We start from the raw sequence: 19185 nt of genomic DNA, 5'->3' as shown, positions 1-19185 counted from the left end.
GACAGACGTCCTTCCTCGTAAACAATGAACTTTCATCTCTCTCTTTCTTTCTCTTCCTCGCTCTATTTTGCTATTTTTTTCTTAATTTTTCTGTATGCACGTGTACGCGTATGTACGTAATACGTATATGCCTTTTAACAAAAGTAATATCGTTTGGTATCGATATATTTTATATATAGAAAGATCGTCGACGATCGAACGTGATGCGTGTACCTGATCGTGACACCCTTATTTCAATATTGTAAATTTAATTTGTCAACGAGGTATAAACTCTATATTCATTTAAATACACATACATTGATATGTGTATGAATAATGCATATTAATCATAATACGAATTAAATGACACGTTTAATTGAAATCCCACATTAAAATTTACATTGTACTAGATACATATACCACATAAGAACAAGAAAGCAAAATTGAATATACCAAGATACTTTATTCTTCTTCTTCTTTTTCATATTATTGTTGTTATTGTTGTTCTTATTATTGTTATTATTATTCTTATTGTCTTTAGAAATGAATCATAATTGAAAATATTGGGAAATAAAGATGAGATTTCTTTCTTAATCTTCTTAACTGTTTTTTTTCTTCTTCTTTTCTTTTATATGAATAATAAGAAGAATAAGGTATCATAATCGGATACATATGTATTCGTCTTTCATTTGAATGGGTCTTTGATATAATTGTACTTTGGATGGCTGATCTTTCCTAATCCAGTGCCTCTTTGTCAAGATCTAACAAAGTTTCTTTTCAATTTAATCTCGATATCGTTCTTCGTTCTATTCAAATTCTCGATTCCTTTATCCTTTTTCTTTCTCTCTCTCTCACACTCTCACTCTCTGTATATACATTTATATATATATATATATATATATATATATATATATATTATTTTATATGTATATATCTGAATCTGTATCAGAAATGAGTAACTCAGGGTTTATAAAAAAACATTATCATATACGTATTTATCCCCGTATCAATGCAAATACGACTTACATCTTGCATTGAAAAATGACAATTGTCGACTATAATTAGTGAATTTCTTAATCAGTGGTATTACATCTTACGTTGATACATTTGTGAAGAGCTTTGTTATCTACGGCCAGTTGAAAGGCATTTTAACTATTAACCGAAGTATTGAAATCTTTTATCAAAAGTCGTCACGTTAACGACAAACGAATAAAAGATTGTATTAGAGTTTATTTCCAATTTTCCAGCTCGGTGGTTGCCGAAAGACTGATCTCATACGATATTCGACCAAAATTAAATAAGACAAGGTGTATTTAGATACTTCAGCTTATATAGAAACATATAAACATTGTAATAAGATTTGCTTTGTATACGTCCGCTAGTAAATGCTATAAACATTCTCTTTTTCTTTCAGGGTAATAATATTATATATATATATATATATATTTAAATTTTTATAATTTAATTAGTTAATTAATCAAAATCAAAAAAAGAAAAGAAAGCAACAGGAATAGAAAAATACGAGACCTCATCGTAAACTTCGTTCGTTAGGACAGACGTCCTTCCTCGAAAACAATGAACTTTTATATATCTCTCTCTCTCTGTCTCTTCCTTGCTCTATTTTGCTATTTTTTTCTTAATTTTTCTGTATGCACGTGTACGCGTACGTACGTAATACGTATATGCATTTTAACGAATGTAATATCGTTTGGTATCGATATATTTTATATACAGAAAGATCGTCGAGGATCGAACGTGATACGTGTACCTGATCGTGACACCCTTATTTCAATATTGTAAATTTAATTTGTCAACGAGGTATAAATTCGATATTCATTTAAATATATATACACTCATATGTGTATGAATAATGCATATTAATCATAATACGCATTAAATGACGTTTAATTGAAATCCCACATTAAAATTTACATTGTACTAGCTACATATACCACATAAGAACAAGAAAGCAAAATTGAATATACCAAGATACTTTGTTCTTCTTCTTCTTTTTCATATTATTGTTGTTATTATTATTGTTATTATTATTCTTATTGTTTTTATAAATCAATCATAATTGAAGATATTGGGAAATAAACATGAAATTTCTTTCTTAATCTTCTTAACTGTTTTTTTTCTTCTTCTTTTCTTTTATATGAATAATAAGAAGTATAACGTATCATAATAGGATACCTATGTAATCGTCTTTCCTTTGAATAGGTCTTTGATATAATTGTACTTTGGACGGCTAATGCTTCCTTATCGAATGCCTTTTTGTCAAGAGCTAACAAAGTTTCTTTTCAATTTAATCTCGATATCGTTCTTTGTTTCATTCAAATTCTCGATTCGTTTACCCTTTCTTTCTCTCTCTCTCTCTCTCTCTCTGTATATATATATACATATTATATATAATATATATATATATATATATATATATATATATCTGTATATATCTCAATCTGTATCAGAAATAAACTCAGGGTTTATAAAAAAACATTATCATATACGTATTCATCTGCGTATCAATGCAAATACGACTTACATCTTGCATCGAAAAATGACAATAGTCGACTATAATTAGTGAATTTCTTAATCAGTGGTATTACATCTTACGTTGATACATTTGTGAAGAGCTTTGTTATCTACGGCCAGTTGAAAGGCACTTTAACTATTAACCGAGGTATTGAAATCTTTTATCAAAAGTCTTAACGTTAACGACAAACGAATAAAAGATTGTATTAGAGTTTAATTCGATATCTTCCATTGTATCTTCCAATATAATAATGTAAAGTTTATTAACGAGAAGTAGAATCATATATCTAATTAAAAATAAACAACTAATAGATTTCGTTCCATTACACAAATGTATATACATACATTTATGCGTACACATTAAAAGTATTGCTAATAAAAAATCAATGGAATTATAGAAAACATTTCATTGTAAATTGATGCCGACAATAACAAATACCCTTCAATAATGTGTAATTTTTTCTTTTTCTATTAAGTATTAATTTCTTTGTTAATCAATTTAAACATTTTTAGTTCATAATGAATTCTATCAATAACAATATCAGATATTTAATTTTGGCTCATTGCAGAAGAAAGGTTGCTCATTACTGTCTACACAATATAATAAACCTCAAGCAATACCCAAGGAAAGACTACTATATACTTTGTGTATGTGTGCGTGGGTGTGTATATTATGTATCTAGTTATGTACATATGTATCTATTTACAAACGTATGTTTATATGGGATCTTCCAACATTCCACCTTGTTGGTTGCCGAAAGACTGATCTCATACGATATTCGACAGAAAGTAAATAACATAAGGTGGATTTAGATATTTCAGCTTATAGAGAAACATATAAACATTGTAATAAGATTTGCTTTGTATACGTCAGCTAGTATATGGTATAAACATTCACTTTTTCTTTCAGTGTAATAATATTATATATATATATATATATATATGAATATATATATATATTAAAATTTTTATAATTTAATTAGTTAATTAATCAAAATCAAAAAATAAAAGAAAGCAACAGGAATAAAAAAATACGAGACCTCATCGAAAACTCCGTTTGTTAGGACAGACGTCCTTCCTCGTAAACAATGAACTTCCATCTCTCTCTCTCTCTCTCTCTTCCTCGCTCTATTTTGCTATTTTTTTCTTAATTTTTCTGTATGCACGTGTACGCGTATGTACGTAATACGTATATGCCTTTTAACAAAAGTAATATCGTTTGGTATCGATATATTTTATATATAGAAAGATCGTCGACGATCGAACGTGATGCGTGTACCTGATCGTGACACCCTTATTTCAATATTGTAAATTTAATTTGTCAACGAGGTATAAACTCTATATTCATTTAAATACACATACATTGATATGTGTATGAATAATGCATATTAATCATAATACGAATTAAATGACACGTTTAATTGAAATCCCACATTAAAATTTACATTGTACTAGATACATATACCACATAAGAACAAGAAAGCAAAATTGAATATACCAAGATACTTTATTCTTCTTCTTCTTTTTCATATTATTGTTGTTATTGTTGTTCTTATTATTGTTATTATTATTCTTATTGTCTTTAGAAATGAATCATAATTGAAAATATTGGGAAATAAAGATGAGATTTCTTTCTTAATCTTCTTAACTGTTTTTTTTCTTCTTCTTTTCTTTTATATGAATAATAAGAAGAATAAGGTATCATAATCGGATACATATGTATTCGTCTTTCATTTGAATGGGTCTTTGATATAATTGTACTTTGGATGGCTGATCTTTCCTAATCCAGTGCCTCTTTGTCAAGATCTAACAAAGTTTCTTTTCAATTTAATCTCGATATCGTTCTTCGTTCTATTCAAATTCTCGATTCCTTTATCCTTTTTCTTTCTCTCTCTCTCACACTCTCACTCTCTGTATATACATTTATATATATATATATATATATATATATATATATATATATATATTATTTTATATGTATATATCTGAATCTGTATCAGAAATGAGTAACTCAGGGTTTATAAAAAAACATTATCATATACGTATTTATCCCCGTATCAATGCAAATACGACTTACATCTTGCATTGAAAAATGACAATTGTCGACTATAATTAGTGAATTTCTTAATCAGTGGTATTACATCTTACGTTGATACATTTGTGAAGAGCTTTGTTATCTACGGCCAGTTGAAAGGCATTTTAACTATTAACCGAAGTATTGAAATCTTTTATCAAAAGTCGTCACGTTAACGACAAACGAATAAAAGATTGTATTAGAGTTTATTTCCAATTTTCCAGCTCGGTGGTTGCCGAAAGACTGATCTCATACGATATTCAACAGAAAGTAAATAACGTAAAGTGTATTTAGATATTTCAGCTTATATAGAAACAAATAAACATTGTAATAAGATTTGCTTTGTATACGTCAGCTAGTAAATGGTATAAACATTATCTTTATCTTTCAGTGTAATATATATATATATATATATATATATATATATTAAAATTTTTATAATATAATTAGTCAATTAATCAAAATCAAAAAATAAAAGAAAGCAACAGGAATAGAAAAATACGAGACCTCATCGAAAACTCCGTTTGTTAGGACAGATGTCCTTCCTCGTAAACAATGTACTTTCACCTCTCTCTCTCTCTTTGTCTCTTCCTCGCACTGTTTTGCTATTTTTTTCTTAATTTTTCTGTATGCACGTGTACGCGTATGTACGTAATACGTATATGCATTTTAACAAATGTAATATCGTTTGGTATCGATATATTTTATATATAGAATGATCGTCGACGATCGAACGTGATGCGTGTACCTGATCGTGACACCCTTATTTCAATATTGTAAATTTAATTTGTCAACGAGGTATAAATTCTATATTCATTTAAATACACATACATTGATATGTGTATGAATAATGCATATTAATCATAATACGCATTAAATGACACGTTTAAATAAAATCCCACATTAAAATTTACATTGTAGTAGATACATATACTACATAAGAACAAGAAAGCAAAATTGAATATAACAAGATACTTTATTCTTCTTCTTCTTCTTCTTCTTCATATTATTGTTGTTGTTATTATTGTTATTATTATCCTTATTGTATTTAGAAATCTATCATAATTGAAGATATTGGGAAATAAAGATGAGATTTCTTTCTTATTCTTCATAACTGTTTTTTTTTCTTTTTCTTTTATTTTATATGAATAATAAGAAATATAAGGTATCATAATCAGATACATATGTAATCTTCTTTAATTTGAATGGGTTTTTGATATAATTGTACTTTGGAGGGCTAATGCTTCCTTATCGAATGCCTTTTTGTCAAGAGCTAACAAAGTTTCTTTTCAATTTAATCTCGATATCGTTCTTTGTTTTATTCAAATTCTCGATTCCTTTCCCCGTTTTCTTTCTCTCTCTCTCTCTTTCTCTCTCTGTATATATATTTATATATATATAATATATAATATATAATATATATAGATATCTGTATATATCTGAATCTGTATCAGAAATGAGTAACTCAGGGTTTATAAAAAAACATTATCATATACGTATTCATCTGCCTATCAATGCAAATACGACTTACACCTTGCATCGAAAAATGACAATAGTCGACTATAATTAATGAATTTCTTAGTCAGTGGTATTACATCTTACGTTGATACATTTGTTAAGAGCTTTGTTATCTACGGCCAGTTGAAAGGCATTTTAACTATTATCCGAAGTATTGAAATCTTTTATCAAAAGTCGTAACGTTAACGAAAAACGAATAAAAGATTGTATTAGAGTTTATTTCCAATTTTCCAGCACGGTGGTTGCCGAAAGACTGATCTCATACGATATTCGACAGAAAGTAAATAACGTAAAGTGTATTTAGATATTTCAGCTTATATAGAAACAAATAAACATTGTAATAAGATTTGCTTTGTATACGTCAGCTAATAAATGGTATAAACATTCTCTTTTTCTTTCAGTGTAATATATATATATATATATATATATATATATATATATATTAAAATTTTTATAATATAATTAGTCAATTAATCAAAATTAAAAAATAAAAGAAAGCAACAGGAATAGAAAAATACGAGACCTCATCGAAAACTCCGTTCGTTAGGACAGACGCCCTTCCTTGAAAACAATGTACTTTCACCTCTCTCTCTCTCTTTGTCTCTTCCTCGCACTGTTTTGCTATTTTTTTCTTAATTTTTCTGTATGCACGTGTACGCGTATGTACGTAATACGTATATGCCTTTTAACAAATGTAATATCGTTTGGTATCGATATATTTTATATATAGAAAGATCGTCGACGATCGAACGTGATGCGTGTACCTGATCGTGACACCCTTATTTCAATATTGTAAATTTAATTTGTCAACGAGGTATAAACTCTATATTCATTTAAATACACATACATTGATATGTGTATGAATAATGCATATTAATCATAATACGAATTAAATGACACGTTTAATTGAAATCCCACATTAAAATTTACATTGTACTAGATACATATACCACATAAGAACAAGAAAGCAAAATTGAATATACCAAGATACTTTATTCTTCTTCTTCTTTTTCATATTATTGTTGTTATTGTTGTTCTTATTATTGTTATTATTATTCTTATTGTCTTTAGAAATCAATCATAATTGAAGATATTGGGAAATAAAGATGAGATTTCTTTCTTAATCTTCTTAACTGTTTTTTTTCTTCTTCTTTTCTTTTATATGAATAATAAGAAGAATAAGGTATCATAATCGGATACATATGTAATCGTCTTTCATTTGAATGGGTCTTTGATATAATTGTACTTTGGATGGCTGATCTTTCCTAATCCAGTGCCTCTTTGTCAAGATCTAACAAAGTTTCTTTTCAATTTAATCTCGATATCGTTCTTCGTTCTATTCAAATTCTCGATTCCTTTATCCTTTTTCTTTCTCTCTCTCTCACACTCTCACTCTCTGTATATACATTTATATATATATATATATATATATATATATATATATATATATATATATATATATTATTTTATATGTATATATCTGAATCTGTATCAGAAATGAGTAACTCAGGGTTTATAAAAAAACATTATCATATACGTATTTATCCCCGTATCAATGCAAATACGACTTACATCTTGCATTGAAAAATGACAATTGTCGACTATAATTAGTGAATTTCTTAATCAGTGGTATTACATCTTACGTTGATACATTTGTGAAGAGCTTTGTTATCTACGGCCAGTTGAAAGGCATTTTAACTATTAACCGAAGTATTGAAATCTTTTATCAAAAGTCGTAACGTTAACGACAAACGAATAAAAGATTGTATTAGAGTTTATTTCCAATTTTCCAGCTCGGTGGTTGCCGAAAGACTGATCTCATACGATATTCGACCAAAATTAAATAAGACAAGGTGTATTTAGATACTTCAGCTTATATAGAAACATATAAACATTGTAATAAGATTTGCTTTGTATACGTCCGCTAGTAAATGCTATAAACATTCTCTTTTTCTTTCAGGGTAATAATATTATATATATATATATATATATATATATTTAAATTTTTATAATTTAATTAGTTAATTAATCAAAATCAAAAAAAGAAAAGAAAGCAACAGGAATAGAAAAATACGAGACCTCATCGTAAACTTCGTTCGTTAGGACAGACGTCCTTCCTCGAAAACAATGAACTTTTATATATCTCTCTCTCTCTGTCTCTTCCTTGCTCTATTTTGCTATTTTTTTCTTAATTTTTCTGTATGCACGTGTACGCGTACGTACGTAATACGTATATGCATTTTAACGAATGTAATATCGTTTGGTATCGATATATTTTATATACAGAAAGATCGTCGAGGATCGAACGTGATACGTGTACCTGATCGTGACACCCTTATTTCAATATTGTAAATTTAATTTGTCAACGAGGTATAAATTCGATATTCATTTAAATATATATACACTCATATGTGTATGAATAATGCATATTAATCATAATACGCATTAAATGACGTTTAATTGAAATCCCACATTAAAATTTACATTGTACTAGCTACATATACCACATAAGAACAAGAAAGCAAAATTGAATATACCAAGATACTTTGTTCTTCTTCTTCTTTTTCATATTATTGTTGTTATTATTATTGTTATTATTATTCTTATTGTTTTTATAAATCAATCATAATTGAAGATATTGGGAAATAAACATGAAATTTCTTTCTTAATCTTCTTAACTGTTTTTTTTCTTCTTCTTTTCTTTTATATGAATAATAAGAAGTATAACGTATCATAATAGGATACCTATGTAATCGTCTTTCCTTTGAATAGGTCTTTGATATAATTGTACTTTGGACGGCTAATGCTTCCTTATCGAATGCCTTTTTGTCAAGAGCTAACAAAGTTTCTTTTCAATTTAATCTCGATATCGTTCTTTGTTTCATTCAAATTCTCGATTCGTTTACCCTTTCTTTCTCTCTCTCTCTCTCTCTCTCAGTATATATATATACATATTATATATAATATATATATATATATATATATATATATATATATATCTGTATATATCTCAATCTGTATCAGAAATAAACTCAGGGTTTATAAAAAAACATTATCATATACGTATTCATCTGCGTATCAATGCAAATACGACTTACATCTTGCATCGAAAAATGACAATAGTCGACTATAATTAGTGAATTTCTTAATCAGTGGTATTACATCTTACGTTGATACATTTGTGAAGAGCTTTGTTATCTACGGCCAGTTGAAAGGCACTTTAACTATTAACCGAGGTATTGAAATCTTTTATCAAAAGTCTTAACGTTAACGACAAACGAATAAAAGATTGTATTAGAGTTTAATTCGATATCTTCCATTGTATCTTCCAATATAATAATGTAAAGTTTATTAACGAGAAGTAGAATCATATATCTAATTAAAAATAAACAACTAATAGATTTCGTTCCATTACACAAATGTATATACATACATTTATGCGTACACATTAAAAGTATTGCTAATAAAAAATCAATGGAATTATAGAAAACATTTCATTGTAAATTGATGCCGACAATAACAAATACCCTTCAATAATGTGTAATTTTTTCTTTTTCTATTAAGTATTAATTTCTTTGTTAATCAATTTAAACATTTTTAGTTCATAATGAATTCTATCAATAACAATATCAGATATTTAATTTTGGCTCATTGCAGAAGAAAGGTTGCTCATTACTGTCTACACAATATAATAAACCTCAAGCAATACCCAAGGAAAGACTACTATATACTTTGTGTATGTGTGCGTGGGTGTGTATATTATGTATCTAGTTATGTACATATGTATCTATTTACAAACGTATGTTTATATGGGATCTTCCAACATTCCACCTTGGTGGTTGCCGAAAGACTGATCTCATACGATATTCGACAGAAAGTACATAACATAAGGTGTATTTAGATATTTCACCTTATATAGAAACATATAAACATTGTAATAATTTTTGCTTTGTATATGTCAGCTAGTAAATGGTATAAACATTCTCTTTTTCTTTCAGTGTAATAATATTATATATATATATATATATATATATATATATATATATATATATTAAAATTTTTATAATTTAATTAGTTAATTAATCAAAATCAAAAAATAAAAGAAAGCAACAGGAATAGAAAAATACGAGACCTCATCGAAAACTCCGTTTGTTAGAAAACAATGTACTTTCATCTCTCTCTCTCTCTCTCTCTCTCTTCCTCGCTCTGTTTTGCTATTTTTTTCTTAATTTTTCTGTATGCACGTGTACGCGTATGTACGTAATACGTATATGCCTTTTAACAAATGTAATATCGTTTGGTATCGATATATTTTATATATAGAAAGATCGTCGACGATCGAACGTGATGCGTGTACCTGATCGTGACACCCTTATTTCAATATTGTAAATTTAATTTGTCAACGAGGTATAAATTCTATATTCATTTAAATACACATACCTTGATATGTGTATGAATAATGCATATTAATCATAATACGCATTAAATGACACGTTTAAATGAAATCCCACATTAAAATTTACATTGTACTAGATACATATACTACATAAGAACAAGAAAGCAAAATTGAATATACCAAGATACTTTATTCTTCTTCTTCTTCTTCTTCTGCATATTATTGTTGTTGTTATTATTGTTATTATTATCCTTATTGTATTTAGAAATCTATCATAATTGAAGATATTGGGAAATAAAGATGAGATTTCTTTCTTATTCTTCTTATCTGTTTTTTTTTTCTTTTTCTTTTCTTTTATATGAATAATAAGAAATATAAGGTATCATAATCAGATACATATGTAATCTTCTTTAATTTGAATGGGTTTTTGATATAATTGTACTTTGGACGCCTAATGCTTCCTTATCGAATGCCTTTTTGTCAAGAGCTAACAAAGTTTCTTTTCAATTTAATCTCGATATCGTTCTTTGTTTTATTCAAATTCTCGATTCGTTTACCCTTTCTTTCTCTCTCTCTCTCTCTCTCTCTCTGTATATATATATACATATTATATATAATATATATATATATATATATATATATATATATATATCTGTATATATCTCAATCTGTATCAGAAATAAACTCAGGGTTTATAAAAAAACATTATCATATACGTATTCATCTGCGTATCAATGCAAATACGACTTACATCTTGCATCGAAAAATGACAATAGTCGACTATAATTAGTGAATTTCTTAATCAGTGGTATTACATCTTACGTTGATACATTTGTGAAGAGCTTTGTTATCTACGGCCAGTTGAAAGGCATTTTAACTATTAACCGAAGTATTGAAATCTTTTATCAAAAGTCTTATCGTTAACGACAAACGAATAAAAGATTGTATTAGAGTTTAATTCGATATCTTCCATTGTATCTTCCAATATAATAATGTAAAGTTTATTAACGAGAAGTAGAATCATATATCTAATTAAAAATAAACAACTAATAGATTTCGTTCCATTACAAAGATATATATACATACATTTATGCGTACACATTAAAAGTATTGCTAATAAAAAATCAATAGGATTATAGAAAACATTTCATTGTAAATTGATGCCGAAAATAACAAATACCCTTCAATAATGTGTAATTTTTTCTTTTTCTATCAAGTATTAATTTCTTTTTAATCAATTTAAACATTTTTAGTTCATAATGTATCAATAACAATATCAGATATTTAATTTTGGCTCATTGCAGAACAAAGGTTGCTCGTTACTGTCCATACAATATAAGAAAATCTCAAGCAATACCCAAGAGAAAGACTACTGTATACTTTGTGTATGTGTGTGTGGGTGTGTATATTATGTATCTAGTTACGTACATATGTACATATACACATATGTATCTATTTACAAATGTATGTTTGTATGGGATCTTCCAACATTCCACCTCGGTGGTTGCCGAAAGACTGATCTCATACGATATTCGACAGAAAGTAAATAACATAAGTTGTATTTAGATATTTCAGCTTATATAGAAACAAATAAACATTGTAATAAGATTTGCTTTCTATACGTCAGGTAATAAATGCTATAAACATTCTCTTTTTCTTTCAGTGTAATATATATATATATATATATATATATATATATATATATATTAAAATTTTTATAATTTAATTAGTCAATTAATCAAAATCAAAAAATAAAAGAAAGCAACAGGAATAGAAAAATACGAGACCTCATCGAATACTCCGTTCGTTAGGACAGACGTCCTTCCTCGTAAACAATGAACTTTCATCTCTCTCTCTCTCTCTCTCTTCCTCGCTCTATTTTGCTATTTTTTTCTTAATTTTTTTGTATGCACGTGTACGCGTATGTACGTAATACGTATATGCCTTTCAACAAATGTAATATCGTTTGGTATCGATATATTTTATATATAGAAAGATCGTCGACGATCGAACGTGATGCGTGTACCTGATCGTGACACCCTTATTTCAATATTGTAAATTTAATTTGTCAACGAGGTATAAATTCTATATTCATTTAAATACACATACATTGATATGTGTATGAATAATGCATATTAATCATAATACGCATTAAATGACACGTTTAAATAAAATCCCACATTAAAATTTACATTGTAGTAGATACATATACTACATAAGAACAAGAAAGCAAAATTGAATATACCAAGATACTTTATTCTTCTTCTTCTTCTTCTTCTGACTATTATTGTTGTTGTTATTATTGTTATTATTATCCTTATTGTATTTAGAAATCTATCATAATTGAAGATATTGGGAAATAAAGATGAGATTTCTTTCTTATTCTTCTTAACTGTTTTTTTTTTCTTTTTCTTTTCTTTTATATGAATAATAAGAAATATAAGGTATCATAATCAGATACATATGTAATCTTCTTTAATTTGAATGGGTTTTTGATATAATTGTACTTTGGACGCCTAATGCTTCCTTATCGAATGCCTTTTTGTCAAGAGCTAACAAAGTTTCTTTTCAATTTAATCTCGATATCGTTCTTTGTTTTATTCAAATTCTCGATTCGTTTACCCTTTCTTTCTCTCTCTCTCTCTCTCTCTCTGTATATATATATACATATTATATATAATATATATATATATATATATATATATCTGTATATATCTCAATCTGTATCAGAAATAAACTCAGGGTTTATAAAAAAACATTATCATATACGTATTCATCTGCGTATCAATGCAAATACGACTTACATCTTGCATCGAAAAATGACAATAGTCGACTATAATTAGTGAATTTCTTAATCAGTGGTATTACATCTTACGTTGATACATTTGTGAAGAGCTTTGTTATCTACGGCCAGTTGAAAGGCACTTTAACTATTAACCGAGGTATTGAAATCTTTTATCAAAAGTCTTAACGTTACCGACAAGCGAATAACAGATTGTATTAGAGTTTAATTCGATATCTTCCATTGTATCTTCCAATATAATAATGTAAAGTTTATTAACGAGAAGTAGAATCATATATCTAATTAAAAATAAACAACTAATAGATTTCGTTCCATTACAAAGATATATATACATACATTTATGCGTACACATTAAAAGTATTGCTAATAAAAAATCAATAGGATTATAGAAAACATTTCATTGTAAATTGATGCCGAAAATAACAAATACCCTTCAATAATGTGTAATTTTTTCTTTTTCTATCAAGTATTAATTTCTATTTAATCAATTTAAACATTTTTAGTTCATAATGAATTCTATCAATAACAATATCAGATATTTAAGTTTGGCTCATTGCAGAAGAAAGGTTGCTCGTTACTGTCTACACAATATAATAAATCTCAAGCAATACCCAAGGAAAGACTACTATATACTTTGTGTATGTGTGCGTGGGTGTGTATATTATGTATCTAGTTATGTACATATGTATCTATTTACAAACGTATGTTTATATGGGATCTTCCAACATTCCACCTTGGTGGTTGCCGAAAGACTGATCTCATACGATATTCGACAGAAAGTAAATAACGTAAAGTGTATTTAGATATTTCAGCTTATATAGAAACAAATAAACATTGTAATAAGATTTGCTTTCTATACGTCAGCTAATAAATGGTATAAACATTCTCTTTTTCTTTCAGTGTAATATATATATATATATATATATATATATATATATATATATTAAAATTTCTATAATTTAATTAGTCAATTAATCAAAATCAAAAAATAAAAGAAAGCAACAGGAATAGAAAAATACGAGACCTCATCGAATACTCCGTTGGTTAGGACAGACGCCCTTCCTTGAAAACAATGTACTTTCATCTCTCTCTCTCTCTTTGTCTCTTCCTCGCTCTGTTTTGCTATTTTTTTCTTAATTTTTCTGTATGCACGAGTACGCGTATGTACGTAATACGTATATGCCTTTTAACAAATGTAATATCGTTTGGTATCGATATATTTTATATATAGAAAGATCGTCGACGATCGAACGTGATGCGTGTACCTGATCGTGACACCCTTATTTCAATATTGTAAATTTAATTTGTCAACGAGGTATAAATTCTATATTCATTTAAATACACATACCTTGATATGTGTATGAATAATGCATATTAATCATAATACGCATTAAATGACACGTTTAAATGAAATCCCACATTAAAATTTACATTGTACTAGATACATATACTACATAAGAACAAGAAAGCAAAATTGAATATACCAAGATACTTTATTCTTCTTCTTCTTCTTCTTCTTCATATTTTTGTTGTTGTTATTATTGTTATTATTATCCTTATTGTATTTAGAAATCTATCATAATTGAAGATATTGGGAAATAAAGATGAGATTTCTTTCTTATTCTTCATAACTGTTTTTTTTTCTTTTTCTTTTATTTTATATGAATAATAAGAAATATAAGGTATCATAATCAGATACATATGTAATCTTCTTTAATTTGAATGGGTTTTTGATATAATTGTACTTTGGAGGGCTAATGCTTCCTTATCGAATGCCTTTTTGTCAAGAGCTAACAAAGTTTCTTTTCAATTTAATCTCGATATCGTTCTTTGTTTTATTCAAATTCTCGATTCCTTTACCCTTTTTCTTTCTCTCTCTCTCTCTCTCTCTCTGTATTTATATATACATAATATATAATATATAATATATATATATATATATATATATATATATATATATATATATATATCTGTATATATCTCAATCTGTATCAGAAATGAGTAACTCAGGGTTTATAAAAAAACATTATCATATACGTATTCATCTGCGTATCAATGCAAATACGACTTACACCTTGCATCGAAAAATGACAATAGTCGACTATAATTAGTGAATTTCTTAATCAGTGGTATTACATCTTACGTTGATACATTTGTGAAGAGCGTTGTTATCTACGGCCATTTGAAAGGCATTTTAACTATTAACCGAAGAATTGAAATCTTTTATCAAAATTCTTAACGTTAACGACAAACGAATAAAAGATTGTATTAGAGTTTAATTCGATATCTTCCATTGTGTCTTCCAATATAATAATGAAAAGTTTATTATCGAGAAGTAGAATCATATATCTAATTAAAAATAAACAACTAATAGATTTCGGTCCATTACAAAAATATATATACATACATTTATGCGTACACATTAAAAGTATTGCTAATAAAAAATCAATGGTATTATAGAAAACATTTCATTGAAAATTGATGCCGAATATAACAAATACCCTTCAATAATGTGTAATCTTTTCTTTTTCTACCAAGTATTAATTTCTTTTTAATCAACTTAAACATTTTTAGTTCATAATGTATCAATAACAATATCAGATATTTAATTTTGGCTCATTGCAGAAGAAAGGTTGCTCGTTACTGTCTGTACAATATAATAAATCTCAAGCAATACCCAAGGAAAGACTACTATATACTTTGTGTATGTGTGCGTGGGTGTGTATATTCTGTATCTAGTTATGTACATATGTATCTACTTACAAACGTATGTTTATACGGGATCTTCCAACATTCCACCTCGGTGGTTGCCGAAAGACTGATCTCATACGATATTCGATAGAAAGTAAATAACATAAGGTGGATTTAGATATTTCAGCTTATAGAGAAGCATATAAACATTGTAATAAGATTTGCTTTGTATACGTCAGCTAGTAAATGGTATAAACATTATCTTTTTCTTTCAGGGTAATAATATTATATATATATATATATATATATATATATATATATATTAAAATTTTTATAATTTAATTAGTTAATTAATCAAAATCAAAAAATAAAAGAAAGCAACAGGAATAGAAAAATACGAAACCTCATCGAAAACTCCGTTTGTTAGGACAGACGTCCTTCCTCGTAAACAATGAACTTTCATCTCTCTCTTTCTCTCTCTTCCTCGCTCTATTTTGCTATTTTTTTCTTAATTTTTCTGTATGCACGTGTACGCGTATGTACGTAATACGTATATGCCTTTTAACAAATGTAATATCGTTTGGTATCGATATATTTTATATATAGAAAGATCGTCGACGATCGAACGTGATGCGTGTACCTGATCGTGACACCCTTATTTCAATATTGTAAATTTAATTTGTCAACGAGGTATAAACTCTATATTCATTTAAATACACATACCTTGATATGTGTATGAATAATGCATATTAATCATAATACGAATTAAATGACACGATTAATTGAAATCCCACATTAAAATTTACATTGTACTAGATACATATACCACATAAGAACAAGAAAGCAAAATTGAATATACCAAGATACTTTATTCTTCTTCTTCTTCTTCTTCTGCATATTATTGTTGTTGTTATTATTGTTATTATTATCCTTATTGTATTTAGAAATCTATCATAATTGAAGATATTGGGAAATAAAGATGAGATTTCTTTCTTATTCTTCTTAACTGTTTTTTTTCTTCTTTTTCTTTTCTTTTATATGAATAATAAGAAATATAAGGTATCATAATCAGATACATATGTAATCTTCTTTAATTTGAATGGGTTTTTGATATAATTGTACTTTGGACGCCTAATGCTTCCTTATCGAATGCCTTTTTGTCAAGAGCTAACAAAGTTTCTTTTCAATTTAATCTCGATATCGTTCTTTGTTTTATTCAAATTCTCGATTCGTTTAACCTTTCTTTCTCTCTCTCTCTCTCTCTCTTTCTCTCTCTGTATATATATATACATATTATATATAATATATATATATATATATATATATATATATATATATATATATATCTGTATATATCTCAATCTGTATCAGAAATAAACTCAGGGTTTATAAAAAAACATTATCATATACGTATTCATCTGCGTATCAATGCAAATACGACTTACATCTTGCATCGAAAAATGACAATAGTCGACTATAATTAGTGAATTTCTTAATCAGTGGTATTACATCTTACGTTGATACATTTGTGAAGAGCTTTGTTATCTACGGCCAGATGAAAGGCACTTTAACTATTAACCGAGGTATTGAAATCTTTTATCAAAAGTCTTAACGTTAACGACAAACGAATAAAAGATTGTATTAGAGTTTAATTCGATATCTTTCATTGTATCTTCCAATATAATAATGTAAAGTTTATTAACGAGAAGTAGAATCATATATCTAATTAAAAATAAACAACTAATAGATTTCGTTCCATTACAAAGATATATATACATACATTTATGCGTACACATTAAAAGTGTTGCTAATAAAAAATCAATAGGATTATAGAAAACATTTCATTGTAATTTGATGCCGAAAATAACAAATACCGTTCAATAATGTGTAATTTTTTCTTTTTCTATCAAGTATTAATTTCTATTTAATCAATTTAAACATTTTTAGTTCATAATGAATTCTATCAATAACAATATCAGATATTTAAGTTTGGCTCATTGCAGAAGAAAGGTTGCTCGTTACTGTCTACACAATATAATAAATCTCAAGCAATACCCAAGGAAAGACTACTATATATTTTGTGTATGTGTGCGTGGGTGTGTATATTATGTATCTAGTTATGTACATATGTATCTATTTACAAACGTATGTTTATATGGGATCTTCCAACATTCCACCTTGGTGGTTGCCGAAAGACTGATCTCATACGATATTCGACAGAAAGTAAATAACATAAGGTGGATTTAGATATTTCAGCTTATAGAGAAACATATAAACATTGTAATAAGATTTGCTTTGTATACGTCAGCTAGTAAATGGTATAAACATTCTCTTTTTCTTTCAGTGTAATAATATTATATATATATATATATATGTATATATATATATATTAAAATTTTTATAATTTAATTAGTTAATTAATCAAAATCAAAAAATAAAAGAAAGCAACAGGAATACAAAAATACGAGACCTCATCGAAAACTCCGTTTGTTAGGACAGACGTCATTCCTCGTAAACAATGAACTTTCATCTCTCTCTCTCTCTCTCTCTTCCTCGCTCTATTTTGCTATTTTTTTCTTAATTTTTCTGTATGCACGTGTACGCGTATGTACGTAATACGTATATGCCTTTCAACAAATGTAATATCGTTTGGTATCGATATATTTTATATATAGAAAGATCGTCGACGATCGAACGTGATGCGTGTACCTGATCGTGACACCCTTATTTCAATATTGTAAATTTAATTTGTCAACGAGGTATAAATTCTATATTCATTTAAATACACATACCTTGATATGTGTATGAATAATGCATATTAATCATAATACGCATTAAATGACACGTTTAAATGAAATCCCACATTAAAATTTACATTGTACTAGATACATATACTACATAAGAACAAGAAAGCAAAATTGAATATACCAAGATACTTTATTCTTCTTCTTCTTCTTCTTCTGCATATTATTGTTGTTGTTATTATTGTTATTATTATCCTTATTGTATTTAGAAATCTATCATAATTGAAGATATTGGGAAATAAAGATGAGATTTCTTTCTTATTCTTCTTAACTGTTTTTTTTTTTCTTTTTCTTTTCTTTTATATGAATAATAAGAAATATAAGGTATCATAATCAGATACATATGTAATCTTCTTTAATTTGAATGGGTTTTTGATATAATTGTACT

At 27.2% G+C, this 19185-nt stretch overlaps 3 long non-coding RNA genes across 10 annotated transcripts in view; 1 reads left to right on the top strand and 2 right to left on the bottom strand.

The window, feature by feature from the left end:
- Positions 1–19185, top strand: part of LOC127070533 (uncharacterized) — a 33379-nt gene that overhangs the window by 12431 nt on the left and 1763 nt on the right. Inside the window, exons 4-5 of the long non-coding RNA XR_007784558.1 lie at positions 3081–3314; positions 9995–10510. This is a non-coding gene — a long non-coding RNA (uncharacterized LOC127070533). The remainder of the gene's footprint in view (positions 1–3080; positions 3315–9994; positions 10511–19185) is intronic.
- LOC127070532 (uncharacterized) overlaps positions 3109–19185 on the bottom strand; it is a 32120-nt gene continuing 16043 nt past the window's right edge. For 4 of the 8 annotated variants that reach the window (XR_007784555.1, XR_007784554.1, XR_007784552.1 and 1 more), the window contains 2 exons: positions 18171–18463; positions 3109–3254 (listed from right to left, as the gene is read on the bottom strand). This is a non-coding gene — a long non-coding RNA (uncharacterized LOC127070532). Of the gene's footprint in view, positions 3255–18170; positions 18786–19185 lie in introns of all 8 variants that reach the window. The other 4 variants (XR_007784557.1, XR_007784553.1, XR_007784550.1 and 1 more) reach the window with 2 other exon arrangements.
- Positions 10269–17570, bottom strand: LOC127070535 (uncharacterized). The gene is made up of 2 exons (XR_007784561.1): positions 17232–17570; positions 10269–11057 (listed from the first exon to the last, which is right to left on the bottom strand). It is a non-coding gene; the product is annotated as an uncharacterized LOC127070535 (long non-coding RNA).

This window comes from Vespula vulgaris, chromosome 18, assembly GCF_905475345.1.
Source record: "Vespula vulgaris chromosome 18, iyVesVulg1.1, whole genome shotgun sequence".
NCBI classification, from domain to species: Eukaryota; Metazoa; Arthropoda; class Insecta; order Hymenoptera; family Vespidae; genus Vespula; species Vespula vulgaris.
This window is presented reverse-complemented; position numbering and strand designations above follow the sequence as displayed.